Here is a 15,479-nt window from a genome sequence, read left to right as displayed (position 1 = left end):
GCAGTTGATGTATAGTCAGAGACCGATCCTAGACCGCCTCCAGAGCTCCACCACTTAATGCCACTTTCCTCTCAGCTCCTCGGCTTGATGTCACAACAAGCTGCTCTGCTGTGATCACAAAAACCTACGATCCGCCTGTTGGACAGTCTGCTTAAACTGCCCTTTTTAACATGTTTGCAGGTATTCCAAGATGATCTAGAATAATTCTATTATCTAACATATGGGAACAAATTGACATAGGGCTGCAACAAATATACAAAAGGCTATAACTGTCATGAAAGAGTATATAGCCAAACTAATTAAGGGTTACAAATATCAGATGAGGATAAACGAAATTTATAAGCCCAACATATAAAAAACTATAGGGAAGTATTGTACATGTTAAAATTAGGCTATTATAATACACTACATCAGAGCATCAGCAGCTGAATACAATATGACATAAATCATACCACAAACTGTAAAAAGTGTCTAATATGAGCATAAAAGCTATTTAAATGATCAAGGGAACCTGACTGGATCCAAAAAAGGGAAAAATAAGTAAACATATTGATCTAGATTACAAGTGGAGGGCTCAATATTGCTTGCATGCAAGCGATATTAGTGCTCCACTTTGTAATGCTAGAGCATGATAATAGTATTAGAACTAAATCATAATGCAAACGCAAGCTCGCATTCGCATTGCTAGGAAGAATTGTACTCACGAGAGCCTGCTTCCATAGGATCATTCTGATATCATCAGAGAAGGCATCAGAACCTCGAGCAGCAAAGGGGGTAAGTAACACAAAAACAGACAGCATTTTTAAATATATATGTATATGAATATATACATATATATGTATGTGTTAATATGTGTATATTCATATATATATATATATATACAATTCAGTGCTGGTTTTGTATTCTAACACCCCACTCCCACCAACTTTAAAGCCCCAAAACTGCCTAGTACAGTTTATTTTTATTAATAAACTATTATGCCCTCTACTTGAGGACATTTGGGCACTTTTAGAAGATTAAACAGAGATCGGATCTCTGGTTAATTTTCTGAGCGCTAATTGCTACCGCAAGCTCACGGTAGTAATAACCAGCCACTTGTAATGGACGGTTAATTATCGCCAAATTTGTAATCTAGTCCATTATCTCTAACTTATCGGGAATTAGGCTATCATCAACAGAGGTAATAGTTATTTGCAATAACTCCCCTGGTATCCCTTATTTCCCAAAGATGCTAGAGATCCTCATGAAATGTGTATGCATAACTAGATTGCTTATTTATATATTCTCATACTATAGTCTAGAGTGTATCTTAGTCTGTGAAACCATAAGTGCCAATATGAGCACAATATACAGAAAAGGCTACCACAAGTATATTAATGTAAATAATTAAGTACTTAGTTCTCTTTATCTACTCCAGTGTGGTCATTCTGGTTCATCCTTCAGCACAATCCATCCATCAAACAATGCATCCCAGGAGCAAAAAGGGACTGATCTCTAAGACTGGACCTGGAAGCTAGTACAAAACTGTGGAGGATTCCTCAGGGAGCTTTGTAAAGTGGATGTGCATGGGGACATTGGGTCCTCCAAAGTTCCCACTGTATAAAGGCCCAGGGTAGTTACGAGTCCACTTTACATTTGTCTGCCTGGTAGATAACATTAGATACATATGCCTAGATTTAGAGTTTGGCGTTAGCCATCAAAACCAGCTTTAGGGGCTCCTAACGCTGGTTTTGGGCTACCGCTGGTATTTAGAGTCATGTAGGTAAAGGTCTAACGCTCACTTTGCAGCCGCGACTTTTCCATACTGCAGATCCCCCTACACCATTTGCGTATCCTATCTTTTCAATGGGATCTTTCTAACGCCGGTATTTAGAGTCTTGGCTGAAGTGAGCGTTAGAAATCTAACGACAAGACTCCAGCCGCAGCAAAAAAACAGGAGTTAAGAGCTTTCTGGGCTAATGCCGGTTCCTAAAGCTCTTAACTACTGTGCTCTAAAGTACACTAACACCCATAAACTACCTATGTACCCCTAAACCGAGTTCCCCCCACATCGCCGCCACTCTATTAAAGTTTTTTAAAACCCTAATCTGCTGACCGCACACCGCCGCAATCTACGTTATCCCTATGTACCCCTAATCTGCTGCCTCTAACACCGCCGACCCCTATATTATATTTATTAACCCCTAATCTATTGCCCCCAAAGTCGCCGCCACCTACCTATACTTATTAACCCCTAATCTGCCGACCGGACCTCACCGCTACTGTAATAAAGTTATTAACCCCTAATCCGTCTCACTCCCGCCTCAATAAACCTATAATAAATATTATTAACCCCTAATCTGCCCTCCCTAACATCGCCGACACCTAACTTCAAGTATTAACCCCTAATCTGCCAACCGGACCCCACCGCTACTCTAATAAATGTATTAACCCATAAAGCTAAGTCTAACCCTAACACTAACACCCCCCTAAGTTAAATATAATTTTTATCTAACAAAATAAATTAACTCTTATTAAATAAATTATTCCTATTTAAAGCTAAATACTTACCTGTAAAATAAACCCTAATATAGCTAAAATATAAATAATAATTATATTGTAGCTATTTTAGGATTAATATTTTTTTTACAGGCAACTTTGTATTTATTTTAACCAGGTACAATAGCTATTAAATAGTTATTTACTATTTAATAGCAACCTAGTTAAAATAATTACAAAATTACCTGTAAAATAAATCCTAACCTAAGTTACAATTAAACCTAACACTACACTATCAATAAATTAATTAAATAAATTAACTCCAATTATCTACAATTAAACCTAACACTACACTATCAATAAATTAATTACATAAAATACCTACAAATAAATACAATTAAATAAACTAACTAAAGTACAAAAAATAAAAAAGAACTAAGTTACAAAAAATAAAAAAATAATTTACAAACATTAGAAAAATATTACAACAATTTTAAGCTAATTACAACTACTCTAAGCCCCCTAATAAAATAACAAAGCCCCCCAAAATAAAAAAAATTCCCTACCCTATTCTAAAATAAAAATAGAAAAGCTCTTTTACCTTACCAGCCCTTAAAAGTGCCTTTTACGGGGCATGCCCCAAAGAATTCTGCTCTTTTGCCTGAAAAAAAAACCATACAATACCCCCCCAACATTACAACCCACCACCGACATACCCCTAATCTAACCCAAACCCCCCTTAAATAAACCTAACACTAAGCCCATGAAGATCTTCCTACATTATCTTCACTACACCGGGTATCATCAATCGGTCCAGAAGAGCCTTTGAAGTCTTCATCCAAGCCCAAGCGGGGGCTGAAGAAGTCCATCATCGGGCTGAAGTCTTGATCCAAGCGGGCGCTGAAGAAGTCCATCATCGGGCTGAATTCTTGATCCAAGCGGGCGTTCAAGAAGTCCATCATCGGGCTGAAGTCTTGATCCAAGCGGGTGCTGAAGAGGTCCATCATCGGGCTGAAGTCTTCTATCAATCGGCATCTTTAATCTTCTTTCTTCCGGAGCCATCTTCCTCCAGCCGACGCGGATCCATCCTCTTCTACCGACGCCTACTCGCCGAATGACGGTTCCTTTAAATGACGTCATCCAAGATGGCGTCCCTCGAATTCCGATTGGCTGATAGGATTCTATCAGCCAATCGGAATTAAGGTAGGAAAATTCTGATTGGCTGATGGAATCAGCCAATCAGATTCAAGTTCAATCCGATAGGCTGATCCAATCAGCCAATCAGATTGAGCTTGCATTCTATTGGCTGTTCCAATCAGCCTATAGAATGCAAGCTCAATCTGATTGGCTGATTGGATCAGCCAATCGGAATGAACTTAAATCTGATTGGCTGATTCCATCAGCCAATCAGAATTTTCCTACCTTAATTCTGATTGGCTGATAGAATCCTATCAGCCAATCGGAATTCGAGGGACGCCATCTTGGATGACGTTATTTAAAGGAGCCGTCATTCGGCGAGTAGGCTTCGGTAGAAGAGGATGGATCCGCATCGGCTGGAAGAAGATGGCTCCGGAAGAAAGAAGATTGAAGATGCCGATTGATAGAAGACTTCAGCCCGATGATGGACCTCTTCAGCGCCCGCTTAGATCAAGACTTCAGCCCAATGATGGACTTCTTCAGCACCCGCTTGGATCAAGACTTCAGCCTGATGATGGAGTTCTTCAGCCCCCGCTTGGGCTTGGATGAAGACTTCGGAGGCTCCTGTGGACGGATCGGTGATACACGGCGTGGTGAAGATAAGGTAGGGAGATCTTCAGGGGCTTAGTGTTAGGTTTATTTAAGGGGGGTTTGGGTTAGATTAGGGGTATGTGGGTGGTGGGTTATAATGTTGGGGGGGTATTGTATGTTTTTTTTACAGGCAAAAGAGCAGAATTCTTTGGGGCATGCCCCGCAAAAGGCCCTTTTAAGGGCTGGTAAGGTAAAAGAGCTTTTTTATTTGTATTTTAGAATAGGGTAGGGCATTTTTTTTATTTTGGGGGGCTTTGTTATTTTATTAGGGGGCTTAGAGTAGGTGTAATTAGCTTAAAATTATTGTAATCTTTTTCTAATGTTTGTAAATTATTTTTTTATTTTTTTGTACTTTAGTTAGTTTATTTAATTGTATTTATTTGTAGATATTTTATGTAATTAATTTATTGATAGTGTAGTGTTAGGTTTAATTGTAGGTAATTGTAGGTAGTTTATTTAATTAATTTATTGATAGTGTAGTGTTAGGTTTAATTGTAACTTAGTTTAGGATTTATTTTAAAGGTAATTTTGTAATTATTTTAACTAGATAGCTATTAAATAGTTATTAACTATTTAATAGCTATTGTACCTGGTTAAAATTAAAAAAAAAGTTACCTGTAAAACAAATATTAATCCTAAAATAGCTATAATATAATTATAATTTATATTGTAGCTATATTAGGGTTTATTTTACAGGTAAGTATTTAGCTTTAATTAGGATTAATTTATTTAATAAGAGTTAATTTATTTCGTTAGATAAAAATTATATTTAATTTAGGAGGGTGTTAGGGTTAGACAGCTTTAGGGGTTAATAAATTTAATAGAGTAGCAGTGAGGTCCGGTCGGCAGATTAGGGGTTAATACTTGAAGTTAGGTGTCGGTGATGTTAGGGAGGGCAGATTAGGGGTTAATACTATTTATTATAGGGTTAGTGAGGCGGATTAGGGGTTAATAACTTTATTATAGTAGCGGTGAGGTCCGGTCGGCAGATTAGGGGTTAATAAGTGTAGGGGGGTGGCGGCGACATTGGGGGCGGCAGATTAGGGGTTAATAAATATAATATAGGGGTCAGCGGTGTTAGGGGCAGCAGATTAGGCGTTCATAGGGATAACGTAGGTTGCGGCGGTGTACGGAGCGGCAGATTAGGGGTTAAAAAAATATGCAGGGGTCAGCGATAGCGGGGGCAGCAGATTAGGGGTTAATAAGTGTAAGGTTAGGGGTGTTTAGACTCGGGGTACATGTTAGGGTGTTAGGTGCAGACATAGGAAGTGTTTCCCCATAGAAAACAATGGGGCTGCGTTAGGAGCTGAACGCTGCTTTTTTGCAGGTGTTAGGTTTTTTTCCAGCTCAAACTGCCCCATTGTTTCCTATGGGGAAATCGTGCACAAGCACGTTTTTGAAGCTGGCCGCGTCCGTAAGCACCGCTGGTATTGAGAGTTACAGTGGCGGTAAATATGCTAAACGCTCGCTTTTTGGAGCCTAACGCAGCCCTTCTGTAAACTCTAAATACCAGTGGTATTTAAAAGGTGCGGGGGAAAAAAAACCAGCGTTAGAATGCAAGCTCAATCATATTGGCTGATTGGATCAGCCAATAGGATTGAAGCTCAATCCTATTGGCTGATCCAATCAGCCAATATGATTTTTTTCACCTTTAATTCCAATAGGCTGATATAATTCTATTAGCCAATCGGAATTCAAGGGACGCCATCATGGATGACATCAGTTAAAGGAACCTTCATTCGTCGCTAGCCGTGGAAAGAAGAGGATGCTCCATGCCGGATGTCTTGAAGATGTACCCGCTCCGGATGGATGAAGATAGAAGATGCCGTCTGGATGAAGACTTTGCTAGCTGGATGAAGATCGAAGAGGCCGTCTGAATGAAGACTTCTTGCCGGCTGAATGGATCCTTCAAGCAGGACTTCAAGAACTGTAAGTGGATCGTCAGGGGTTAGTGTTAGGTTTTTTTAAGGTTTTTTTGGGTGGTTTTTATTTTTAGTTTAGGGTCTGGGCATGTAAAATAACTAAATGCCCTTTTAAGGTCAATGCCCATACAAATGCCCTTTTCAGGGCAATGGGGAGCTTAGTTTTTTTTAAGATAGTTATTTTATTTGGGGGGGTTGGTTGTGGGGGTGTTTGTATTTTGTTTACAGGTAAAATAGCTGATTTCTTTGGGACAATGCCCCACAAAAGGCCCTTTATTATTTATTGTAGGCTAGGGGTTTTGTTTTTATTTTGGGGGGGCTTTTTTATTTTGATAGGGCTATTAGATTAGGTGTAATTAGTTTAAATATCTGATAATTTGTTTTTTATTTTGTGTAATTTAGTGTTTCTTTTTTTTTTGTAATTTAGGTAATTGTATTTAATTTATGTAATTTATTTAATTGTTGTGTAATGTTAGGTGTTAGTGAAACTCAGGTTAGGTTTTATTTTACAGGTAAATTTTTATTTATTTTAGCTAGGTAGTTAGTAAATAGTTAATAATTAGGAGTAAATAAATGTAGGTAGGTGGCGGCAATGTTAGGGGTAGCAGATTAGGGGTTAATAATATTTAACTAGTGTTTATGATGTGGGAGTGGTTTAGGGGTTAATATGTTTATTATATTGGCGGAGATGTCGGGATCGGCAGATTAGGGGTTAATAATTATATTTTAGTGTTTGTGGTGCTGGAAGGCCTTGGTTTAGGGGTTAATAGGTAGTTTATGGTGTTTATTAGTGTACTTTTTAGCACTTTAGTTATGAGTTTTATGCTACAGCTTTGTAGTGTAAAACTCATAACTACTGACTTTAGAATGCGTTATGAATCTTGCGGAATAGGCTGTACCGCTCAGTTTTTGGCCTCCAAAAAAAAGCTTTTAATACCGGCGCTATGGAAGTCCCATTCAAAAAAGACTTTACGAAAATTGCGTAAGTTAATTTGCAGTACGGCCAAAAAAGTGTGCGGGACAGCTGTACCTTTAAGACTCGTAATAGCATCGGTAGTGAAAAAGCAGCGTTATGAGCCTTAACGCTGCTTTTTTGCTCATAACGCAAAACTCGTAATCTAGCCAATAGATAACAAATTATAAATTTGACATTTTTTCCATGAATTACCTATTGTACAATACAATTGAGGAATAACACTGTTCAAGAGATTTCCAGTATTATAAAATATTGCAATGACCTAGTAAAATAGCTTATTATGGCCCACTTTAAAAAAAATGTATACAAAATTCACACTATGCAATTGCAGAACAATATAATTTCAAGATGACATACTTTTATAAAAAAACTGATTTAAAAAAAAGTTAAACTTAGGTTATATAACCCTAAACTTCTGCAACAGATGTTGTTACATTTCTGAATGAAATAATTCACAATCTTAAAAATTCTTTCCTGGGCAATTATTTTTCTTACTTTCAAACAGCACAACTGTTACATCCCTAAGTATTTCATATTTGAATAAGACGAGTCTACATTTAGCAATTATGGGATTCTCTATCTATTGCTTTCTTATAGTAATATCTAACACTGAAAGGACAAAGGGTTCTTGTCTATATGAATGAGACATTAAATCATTAAAACCATCTTGTCTGCAAAAACCTTTATATTCTGATGGGTTCCTATCATTAAGCAGTCTCTAATTATTGAGACCTTAAATACAGTATAAGAAACAAACACAGAGATTACGAGTTTTGCGGTAACAGGCGTGCGTTGCTAACGAGCAGTTTTTTCTCACCGCTCACTTAAGAAAATGCTGGTATTACGGGGGGTTTTAGCCGCAAAAAGGTGAGCGTTAAGCAAAATTTAGCTCCACATCTTACCTCAATACCAGCGTTGCGTACGGTAGCGGTGAGCTGGCAAAACGTGCTCATGCATGATTTCCCCATAGGAATCAATGGGGCAGAATCGGCTGAAAAAAAACCTAACACCTGCAAAAAAGCAGTGTGCCGTTCAGCTCCTAACGCAGCCCTATTGATTCCTATGGGGAAGCAAAAGTTATGTCTACACCGAACACCCTAACATGAACCCCAAGTCTAAACACCCCTAATATTACACTTATTAACCCCTAATCTGCCACCCCCAACATCGCCGTCACCTACATTATATTATTAACTCCTAATCTGCCGCTCTGGACACCACCGCTACCTACATTATACTTATGAATCCCTAATCTGTCGCCCACAACATCGCCGACACCTACATTATATTTATTAACCCCTAATCTGCCGCCTCCAATGTCGCCGCCACCTAACTACACTTATTAACCCTTAATCTGCCGCCGCCAACATCGCTGCCACTATAATAAAGTTATTAACCCCTAAACCTAAGTCTAACCCTAAACCCCACCTAACTTAAATATAATTTAAATACATCTAAATAAAATCACTACAATTAACTAAATAATTCCTATTTAAAACTAAATACTTACCTATAAAATAAACCCTAAGCTAGCTACAATATAACTAATAGTTACATTGCAGATATCTCAGGGTTTATTTTTATTTTACAGGCAAGTTTATATTTATTTTAACTAGGTACAATAGTTATTAAATAAATCCATCCAGACCGACGACTACACAATGAATGACGGTTCCTTTAAATGACGTCATCCAAGATGGCGTCCCTTGAATTCCGATTGGCTGATAGGATTCTATCAGCCAATCGGAATTAAGGTAGGAAAAATCCTATTGGCTGATGCAATCAGCCAATAGGATTGAAGTTCAATCCTACTGGCTGATCCAATCAGCCAATAGGATTGAGCTTACATTCTATTGGCTGTTCCAACCAGAACTTTCCCCGAAATAAAACAACCTTTGTATTTAAGACCAGAGAGTGCTGTCTTCTATCTTTTGCTATTATTATCCACATTCATGCACCCTGGCAAATCGTGATACTGTTCGTGAGAGTGCACTTGTCCAATTAACATATATATATATATATATATCCTATAATATAAAAGGCCAAGTTTGTTTGTCTGAAGCTGTCATGCGCAGTAGAGACAGCACAAGGAAAAACACACCTGGCCTTAGAATCTGTCTACCTGATCTGCTCCTGTTTGTGGCACTGTGTGGGCAGAAGTGGGCATGACCGGGCGTGACAGGGGCGTGGTCGACGTGGCTGGGCATGGCTGGGCGCGGTCACGTGCGCAAGAGAGGGGAGAGAGATAGAAAGAGAGGGGGAGAGAGCAAAAGAGATGGGAAAGAGCTAAAGAGAGGGAAAGAGCAAGAGTAGGGGGAGAGAGAGCAAAATAGAGGGAAAAGAGCAAATGAGAGGGGAAAGAGCAAAATAGAGGAAAGAGAGAGAAAAAGAGGGGGCAGAGAGAGAGCAAAAGAGAGGGGGAGAGAGAAAATAAGAGGGGGAAAGAGAGAGAGCAAAAGAGAGGGGAAGAAAGAGAACAAAAGAAAGGGGATAGAGGGGGGAGAGAGAGAGAAGGGGGGAGAGGGGAAGAGAGAGAGAGGGGGAGAGAGGGCGGGAAGGAGAGAGGGGGAGAAAGCAAAAGAGGAGGGAGAGAGAGCAATAGAGAGGGGGAGAGAGAGCAAAGAAGGGGGGGAGAGAGAGCAAAAGAGAGGGGGGAGAGAGAGCAAAAGAAAGGGGAGAGAGAGACGGAGCAAAAGAGAAGGGAGAGAGAGAGAACAAAAGAGAGGGGGGAGAGAGATCAAAAGAGAGGGATGGAGAGAAAGAGCAAAAGAGAGGGGGGGAGAGAGCAAAAGAGACGGATGGAGAGAAAGAGCAGAAGAGAGGGATGGAGGGAGAGCAAAGGAGAGGGATGGAGAGAGAGAGCAAACGAGAGGGGAGAGAGACAGCGCAAAAGAGAGGGGGGAGAGAGAGCACAAAAGAGAGGGGGGAGAGAGAGTGCAAAAGAGAGGGGGAGAGAGCGCAAAATAGAGGGGGAGAGAGAGATCGCAAAAGAGAGGGGGAGAGGGGGGAGAGAGAGAGCGCAAAAGAGAGGGGGAGAGAGAGTGCAAAAGAGAGGAGGGAGAGAGAGCACAAAAGAGAAGGGGAGAGAGAGCGCAAAAGAGAGGGATGGAGAGAGAGAGCAAAAGAGAGGGGAAAGAGACAAAACATAATTTATGTAAGAACTTACCTGATAAATTAATTTCTTTCATATTCGCAAGAGTCCATGAGCTAGTGACATATGGGATATACAATCCTACCAGGAGGGGCAAAGTTTCCCAAACCTCAAAATGCATATAAATACACCCCTCACCACACCCCCAATTCAGTTTAACGAATAGCCAAGCAGTGGGGTGATAAAGAAAGGAGTAGAAAGCATCAACAAAAGAAATTTGGAAATAATTGTGCTTTATACAAAAAATCATAACCACCTTAAAATCGGTGGGCCTCATGGACTCTTGCCAACATGAAAGAAATGAATTTATCAGGTAAGTTCTTACATAAATTATGTTTTCTTTAATGTAATTGGCCAGAGTACATGAGCTAGTGACGTATGGGATAGCAATACCCAAGATGTGGAACTCCACGCAAAAGTTACTAGAGAGGGAGGGATAAAAATAAAAACAGCCATTTTCCGCCGAAAAAAAATAATCCACAACTCAAAAAAATAAGTTTATTCTCATAAATGAAAGAAAAAACTTAAATCAAAAGCAGAAGTATCAAACTGAAACAGCTGTCTGAAGAACTTTTCTACCAAAAACTGCTTCTGAAGAAGCAAATACATCAAAATGGTAGAATTTAGTAAATGTATGCAAAGAAGACCAAGTCGCTGTCTTGAAAATCTGATCAACTGAAGCTTCATTCTTAACAGCCCACGAATTGGAGACTGATCTAGTAGAATGAGCTGTAATTCTCTGAGGTGGGGCCTGACCCGACTCCAAATAAGTTTGATGAATCAAATGTTTTAACCAAGAAGCCAAGGAAATAGCAGAAGCCTTCTGACTTTCCTAGGACCAGAAAATAAAACAAATAGACTGGAAGTCTTCCTGAAATCTTTAGTAGCTTCCACATAATATTTCAAAGCTCTTACCACATCCAAAGAATGTAAGGATCTTTCCAAAGAATTCTTAGGATTAGGACACAAGGAAGGGACAACAATTCCTCTACTAATGTTGTTAGAATTCACAACCTTAGGTAAAAAAATGAAAAGAAGTCTGCAAAACTGCCTTATCCTGATGAAAAATCAGAAAAGGAGACTCACAAGAAAGAACAGATAGCTCAGAAACTCTTCTAGCAGAAGAGATAGCCAAAAGGAACAACACTTTCCAAGAAAGTAGTTTAATGTCCAAAGAATGCATAGGCTAAAATGGAGGAGCCTGTAAAGCCTTCAAAACCAAATTAAGACTCCAAGGAGGAGAGATTGATTTAATGACAGGCTTAATACAAACTAAAACCTGTGCAAAACCGTGAATATCCGGAAGTATAGCAATATTTCTGTGAAATAAAACAGAAAGAGCAGAGATTTGTCCATTCAAGGAACTTGCAGACAAACCCTTATCCAAACCATCCTGAAGAAACAGTAAAATTCTAGGAATTCTAAAAGAATGCCAAGAGAATTTATGAGAAGAACACCATGAAAAGTAAGTCTTCCAAACTCTATAATAAATCTTTCTGGAGACAGATTTATGAGCTTGTAAAATAGTATTAATCACTGAGTCAGAGAAACCTCTATGACTTAGTACTGAGCGTTCAATTTCCATACCTTCAAATTTAATGATTTGAGATCCTGATGGAAAAACAGACCTTGAGACGATAGGTCCGGCCTTAACGGAAGTGGCCAAGGCTGGCAACTGGACATCCAAACTAGATCCGCATACCAAAACTTGTGTGGCCATGCTGGAGCCACCAGCAACACAAACGATTGTTCCATGATGATTTTGGAGATCACTCTTGGAAGGAGAACTAGAGGCGGGAAAATGTAAACAGGATGATAACACCAAGGAAGTGTCAGCGCATCCACTGCTTCCGCCTGAACATCTCTGAACCTGGACAGGTATCTGGGAACTTTCTTGTTTAGATGAGAGGCCATGAGATCTATCTCTGGAAGACCCCACATCTGAACAATCTGAGAAAACACATCTGGATGGAAAGACCACTCACCTGGATGTAAAGTCTGATGGCTGAGATAATCCACCTCCCAATTGTCTACACCTGAGATATGCACCGCAGAGATTAGACAGGAGCTGGATTCCGCCCAAGCAAGTATCTAATATACTTCTTTCATAGCTTGGGGGCTGTGAGTCCCACCCTGATGATTGGCATATGCCACTGTTGGGATATTGTCTGCCTGAAAATAAATGAATGGTTTTCTCTTTAACAGAGGCCAAAACTGAAGAGCTCTGAGAATTGCACAGAGTTCTAAAATATTTATTGGTAATCTCACCTTCTGAGATTTCCAAACCCCTTATGCTGTCAGAGATCCCCAAACAGCTCCCCAACCTGAAAGACATGCATCTGTTGTGATCACAGTCCAGGTTGGCAGAACAAAAGAAGCCACTTGAACTAAACAATGGTGATCTATCCACCACGTCAGAGAGTGTCGTACATTGGTATTTAAGGATATTAATTGTGATATCTTTGTATAATCCCTGTACCATTGGTTCAGCATACAAAGCTGTAGAGGTCTCATGTGAAAATGAGCAAAGGGGATCGCGTCTGATGCTGCAGTCATGATACCTAAAACTTCCATGCACATAGCCACTGAAGGGAATGACTGAGACTGAAGGTGCCGGCAGGCTGCAACCAATTTTAAACGTCTCTTGTCTGTTAGAGACAGAGTCATGGACACTGAATCTATCTGGAAGCCTAAAAAGGTGACCCTTGTTCAAGGAATCAAGAAACTTTTTGGTAAATTGATCCTCCAACCATGTTTCCGAAGAAACAATGCTAGTTGATTCGTGTGAGATTCTGCAGAACGTAAAGACTAAGCTAATACCAAGATATCGTCCAAATAAGGAAACACCGCAATACCCTGTTCTCTGATGACAGAGAGTAGGGCACCTAGAACCTTTGAAAAGATTCTTGGAGCTGTTGCTAGGCCAAATGGAAGAGCAACAAATTGGTAATGCTTGTCTAGAAAAGAGAATCTCAGGAACTGATAATGTTCTGGATGAATCGGAATATAGGTATGCATCCTGCAAGTCTATTGTGGACATATAATGTCCTCGCTGAACAAAAGGCAGAATAGTCCTTATCGTCACCATCTTGAAAGTTGGTACACTTACATAATGATTCAAAATTTTCAGATCCAGAATTGGTCTGAATATATATTACTTCTTTGGGACAATGAATAGATTTGAATAAAACCCCAAACTTTGTTCCTGAAAAGGAACTGGCAAGATTACCCCTGAAGACTCCAGGTCTGAAACACACTTCAGGAAAGCCTGAGCTTTTACTGGATTTGCTGGGATAAGTGAGAGAAAAATCTTCTCACAGGAGGTTTTACTCTGAATCCTATTCGATACCCTTGAGAGACAATGCTCTGAATCCATTGATTTTGGAAAGAATTTATCCAAATATATTTGAAAAACCTTAATCTGCCCCCTACCAGCTGAGCTGGAATGAGGGCGACACCTTCATGCGGACATAGGGGCTGACTTTGGTTTCTTAAATGGCTTGGATTTATTCCAATTTGAGGAAGGCTTCAAATTGGAAACAGATTCCTTGGGGGAAGGATTGAGTTTTTGTTCCTTATTTTGCCGAAAGGAATGAAAATGGTTAGAAGCCTTATGCCTAGATTTAGAGTTCTGTGTTAGCCGTCAAAACCAGCGTTAGGGGGTCCTAACGCTGATTTTGGCTGGCCGCTGGTATTTAGAGTCCTGTAGGTAAGGGTCTAACGCTCACTTTCCAGCCGCAACTTTTCCATACCGCAGATCCCCTTACGTCAATTGCGTATACTATCTTTTCAATGGGATCTTTCTAACGCTGGTATTTAGAGTCTTGGCTGAAGTGATCGTTAGAACTCTAATGACAAGACTCCAGCCGCAGAAAAAAGTCAGGAGTTAAGAGCTTTCTGGGCTAACGCGGTTCATAAAGCTCCTAACTACTGTGCTCTAAAGTACACTAACACCCATAAACTACCTATGCACCCCTAAACCGCGGCCCCCCCACATCGCCGCCACTCTATTAATATTTTTTAACCCCTAATCTGCCGACCGCACACCGCCGCCACCTACATTATCCCTATGAACCCCTAATCTGCTGCCCCTAACATCGCCGACACCTACATAATATTTATTACCCCCTAATCAGCCCCCCCCCAACATCGCCGCTACCTACCTAGACTTATTAACCCCTAATCTGCCGACCGGACCTCACCGCTACTATAATAAATGTATTAACCCCTAAACCGCCTTACTGCCGCCTCAAAAACCCTTTAATGAATAGTATTAACCCCTAATTTAAATCTAACAAAATAAATAAATCTTATTAACTAAAGTCTTCCTATTTAAAGCTAAATACTTACCTCTAAAATAAACCCTAATATAGCTACAATATAACTAATAATTATATTGTAGCTATTTTAGGATTTATATTTATTTTACAGGCAACTTTGTATTTATTTTAACTAGGTACAATAGTTATTAAATAGTTAATAACTATTTAATAGTTACCTAGTTAAAATAATTACAAAATTACCTGTAAAATAAATCCTAACCTAAGTTACAATTAAACCTAACACTACACTATCAATAAATTAATTAAATAAACTACCTACAATTACCTACAATTATCTACAATTAAATCAACTAAACTAAATTACAAAAAAAAACAGACTAAATTACAAAAAAACAAACACTAAATTACAAAAATAAAAAAAGATTACAAGAATTTTAAACTAATGCCCCTTAAAAAAATAACAAAGCCCCCCAAAATAAAAAAAATCCCTACCCTAATCTAAAATAAAAAGTTTACAGCTCTTTTACCTTACCATCTGTAATGATCAGCAATTCGATTGCCGTTTCTTTAGTCTGATTATGAGTATTCTCTGGTAAATAGTTTGTATGTATCATGTGATTAAGTCTGTCTGCTAGTGAGGAGACAGAGTCTTATTCACCTGGATTAATGTAGCCCGGAATATTCACCTCAAAATTATAAGTAGTAAAATCAGGTGAATTATATCTGGGTCCAGAGATAAGTTTGTACTATGTAAACTTTTAGATAATAAGTAGCAGTTTATATAGGTTTGTGACAGATAAGTGAGGTCCCCTTTAAGGTAATACTGTGCCTTTAAATAATACACCTTGCGGTAAAGATAAGTTCACAGTGTGGAGTATAAT

This window comes from Bombina bombina, chromosome 5 (assembly GCF_027579735.1).
Source record: "Bombina bombina isolate aBomBom1 chromosome 5, aBomBom1.pri, whole genome shotgun sequence".
Lineage (NCBI taxonomy): Eukaryota > Metazoa > Chordata > Amphibia > Anura > Bombinatoridae > Bombina > Bombina bombina.
This window is presented reverse-complemented; position numbering follows the sequence as displayed.